Here is a 4,805-nt window from a genome sequence, read left to right as displayed (position 1 = left end):
AAAGGTTCTGAATATAGATGCCTACAATTTTATACGTCAGAGTCAACAAATTCAATGACAGTTGTTTTGCCTCAAGTCATATGACATTAGTGGTGCTAGGAGAAAAGTTACTACAAAGTCAGTAGTATGAACCTAGCAAGAAAGCAACAGAAGGAAACTGTACCCTGAGGATTAAAGACAGTTCAGGCAATGATTTGCTATTCCTCTTATCATTCCTAGAGGTTCCCATTCTAAGAATTTGTCTTCATATCCTAGCAGCAGAAATGCAGGGGTCCGTTTAGGCTTTGGATACCCTACACCCCTTACACTACCTGGTTGCTGAGACTTGCCCATAGTATAATTACAGACACTTTATACAGTGTAATGTTTAGTGCTGTGATATTACATTCTATTTACAACACATTCTATAGCACTACTACAATTGAGTAGAATAAAATTAACAGAACACAAAATTTACAATAATATTAACACACATTACGACTAATACCGTATTTGCTCGATTATAAGACGACCCTGATTATAAGACGACCCCCCAAAATCTGAATATTAACGTAGGAAAAAAAGAAAAAGCCTGAATATAAGACGACCCCAAAGGAAAAAAGTTTTACCAGTAAATGTTAATTCATGTAAACTATTTTTTTTAATAAAAGCTATGATTGAGAAAAATATTTTTTTTGTTTTTATTTCTTGTATTTTCCAACCTGTCCCCCAGTTACGCACATCTGCCCCCAGGCTTGCCACACCAATATGGCACTGTGGCCCATGATATGCCTTTTAACCCTCTATATGCCACTGTGCCCCATGGTATGCCTTTTGACCCCCTATGTGCCACTCTGCCTCCAGAAATGCCTTATACCCCTATATCCCATTCTGGCATTTAGGGGGTTAAAATGCATATTATGGGGCAGAGTGGCATATAGGGAGGTATAAGGCATTTCAGGAGGCAGAATGGCATTAAGGGAGTTAAAAGGCATTGTATAGAGCACTCTGCCTCCAGAAATGCCTTATACCCCTATATGCCACTCTGGCATTTAGGGGGTTAAAAGGCATATTATGGGGCAGAGTGGCATATAGGGAGGTATAAGGCATTTCAGGAGGCAGAGTGCTCTATTAAATGCCCCCTTAACGCCACTCCAGAAATGCCCTATGCCCCCATTTAACACACACACACACCCTATACCCCCATTTAACTAACACACACACACACACACTCTCTCCCCCCTCTCTCCCCTCAGCCCTCTCTTACCGGTGCTTCCAGCCGGGTCAGCGGGTTGACGTCGCCTTCCGCTGCAGCCGTAGACGTCAACCCGCTGCCCCGGCAATACAGCAGGAAGCACCGGTAAGTGTGTGTGTGTGTGGGGGGGGGAGACAGGAGGATCCAGGTCCCCTGCAGCGGTGCGGGGGATCTGGATCTTAGTCTCCTAATCAGACCTCTATTTGAGGTCTGATTAGAAGACGACCCCGATTAGAAGACGAGGGGTATTTTTCAGAGCATTTGCTCTGAAAAAAACCTCGTCTTATAATCGAGCAAATACGGTACTTCAATGTTGGCACAAAAAAAGAGGGTCTCGGTCCTTTAAGGTTTTCATGTATTAGTTACATTTGTAACTAATCTCCTCTTCAGTCATTCTTCCTTTGCCTCTTTGTCCAGTTCTTATATTTCTTTTCTTTGACTCTCCCATCCTTCCCATGTCTATCTGTTACTTCACGCTTGTACCCTTCTTGACTGATCAACATCACATACAGTTCCTAAACTGTACTGCATATTATTTTCCAAAAAGTACAATTTTGTTGCGTCTTTATACTAAAGCAGATTACCCCAATTACACTAAAATCCAACACCATGTCTATTTGTAGTGATGTACTTATTCAGTTTCTTGCAAACAAAGAGGAACATAAACTATTACACTAGAATGCTTCAAATTAATGAATACTAATACGTACTTATCAGATTAAATGGTTAAAATTATTGCAACCAGCCAGCTCATCCATCTCTAGTAATCACAGTTATAAAAGGAGCCAGATTTGACACACATGGCCTTCTTACCATAGCAACCAACAAAATGCTAACAGGGTTATACATTGGTTTATTGTGGGAATAAGACCACTTTTCAAACTGAAATGTTTTTTATATATCACCTCTAACGTTTTATCTATATATATATGGGCAAATGCCTTTAAAATGTGTGCACTGATTGACATGCCCACGATTCCTTTTGGAACAAATAAAAACCATGAAAATGTTTAAAAATCACCAGTACGGCAACAGCACCATAACAGAAAAGTGAAATAATATTTTTTGTAGGCAATGAAGAAAGAAAATAAAATCCATTAACTGTTTATTTGACACTTCAATGTGGTTTTTTGCTGTGCACAAAAATATTCAATATGAGAACAAAAAGTTTCCATGGTGGCTTTGTGATTTTTCTGGCACAGATGTATCTATGCTAATGTTTCTATCCGATACGACTGAAATGACAAAGACTAAGGATAACTTATTTTGTTTTATAAACAGCACTTTCCATTTATCATGCTTTCTTAATTACAAAAGATAAATTTCCCATTGGTATCTATGAAATTCACTTTTTCAGGACAGCAGCAGGTGAGTTCGACCTGATCTCATGTGCAGCGGGAGATGTCCCTGCCTCTTCAAAAAATTACAGGTACAAAAGGGGGGTCTCTCAGCACATCTTTTAAGGTCGTACTGGACAGTCCATAGGGGAATTAAGGGGTTAATATATAGGAAAAGTAATATTTCACGGGTTTGTTCTAGGGATCATCACATGATGCCACTCACTGCAGTTAACTGTAATCGACTTGTTAACTAGTTCATCTAATATACAGTAAGCTTGTAAGAGCAGGGCCCTCTTCTACTTCAGCACCAGTAAGTCTTAACCCGGGTTAATACTATAGTCAATTTTATTTGTCATAAATTTTAATGTTATTGTTAGGTTTTCGCCTCTCCTATAATAAAAAGCACTATGGACTACCAGCACAATGCTGGTGTATTATAATGTAACTATGGGAGGGTGGTTGCTTGCTTTTACCAAGCAAAAAGAAAACCATAAAAAACATCCATTCAATTCAATTTTGGAATTTTTCAGTGTTGACACCTTTGCAGGAGCTACATAAATGCAGTGAAGAATCTAGGTCGGCATTTACAGAAAACATTGCCTGCTGACACCGTCCAGCCAATTAAAGTCTCGGCATCACAGTAAGAAGGGACATTGTTTCCCCAGAGAACAGGGGGCGAATGTGTGTGGCTTTATATCATAGACGCTAAACAGCTGTGCTTGCTGTATACATGCATTAACTCTCGCAGGAAGCACATTTAATGTTCACCAAATGAATGTGCATTGATACACATAGCCAAGAATGTAGAAATAGAGTTATTATAATACATGTAATCGCACATAATCTGCAAAGTTCCAAAGCCAATGCAGAATCTGCAAGTACGGTATATACACAGCCAAAAGTAATGCATTGGCATAGCAGAAATATGATGAGCTTGAAATAGGTTCTTCAGCTTCAATCATCTTCCTAAGACGTCAGAAATACATTTGGCAGATATTTAAAAAGAAATTTTTTTAGAGCAATTTTCACTTTACAGAGTTTCGTTCCAATGCAACTGGCAAATTATACACCCAAGCACTGTGTGTATCTTCTCTAGAAATACAGAGTATCTTACTGCATAAAACGCAGAACATACATTCTCTGACAAATGTGTGTTTGTACAAAGGGAAAAGCCACGGCTACTTAAAATTAATAACTAAATAAATAAATGGAGACTGTATTTTTTTATCTTAATGAACCAAAATTAGGTTTCCATTTTTGTTAAACTTCTGTGCTCTTTGGAGCAGCTAATTATGTATAAGAGTTGCTCAGTTACAAGAAGATATTTCCACAAAATAACGCCACAAACATCCATTACACCTAAACTTGCACGAGGCCCAAAATCATTTCAGACTGACTTTACTGAGGGGTGGTGGCTATGTGGAACGGTCTTCCAACAGAAGAAGCTTGAGGTCCACAGGACCCCTGAGATGTGTGCTTTTATATAATGTAGGACTATTTACTTTACTGAGCGGATGTGGAACAGCCTCCCAGCAGAAGAAGCTTAAGGTCCACAGGACCTCTGAGATTTTTATTTTTCCTTTCCTCAAAAAGCCAGCCAATAGCAAGGAATGAGCCCAGCCAGGACTAAACCAGACCTGAGTCTTGGCTGGCCAAACCTGGGTTCATCCACTGCATAAAGAAAATATCCATGTGCAAATTACTAAAGTAGAGGAGATACTTCAGGCTAGGCGACATCCCCAGATATTTATATATATGTCATATAGTTAAATAAGAAATGTAAAGCATGCATTGTAAACAGAACTGCTCTTTGTACATAACGCCATAACTTTACATAAACTTTTACTATGGGCAACATTGAGAAACACTAAGCTTTGTACCTCTTTTGTACCAGCACAAGGCGGCTACCACTGGATAGCTAACATACGTAAAGAAATGCTTGATTATTTTTATCCCTGGGGGTGCCATGCTTCAGTGGGAGTGAATCAATTTTCATTTGGAAAGCTGTATCTGGATATTGGAAACAATGCCTTGTGCTTTCAGTTCGTCAATGAGAATTGTGAACAAAGTGCTACAAGGTGTAGGGACACAGTGGGTACCAGGTCATTAATCTTTGTCTTCTGGAGCCTGCACTCCTCATCAGGGAACATGCAGCCCCTTTCTTCCCTGCTAGACTTAAGTCTTAGGAGGGCTGGATCTTCTAGGGTCCCCCTGAAGAGGTATCCACTGAA

The sequence above is a fragment of the Sceloporus occidentalis genome, unplaced genomic scaffold, assembly GCF_023333645.1.
Source record: "Sceloporus occidentalis isolate IW3139 unplaced genomic scaffold, rSceOcc1.0.p SCAF_175, whole genome shotgun sequence".
Classification (NCBI taxonomy): domain Eukaryota; kingdom Metazoa; phylum Chordata; class Lepidosauria; order Squamata; family Phrynosomatidae; genus Sceloporus; species Sceloporus occidentalis.
The sequence above is the reverse complement of the archived record's forward strand: the minus strand, read 5'-3'. Positions refer to the sequence as shown.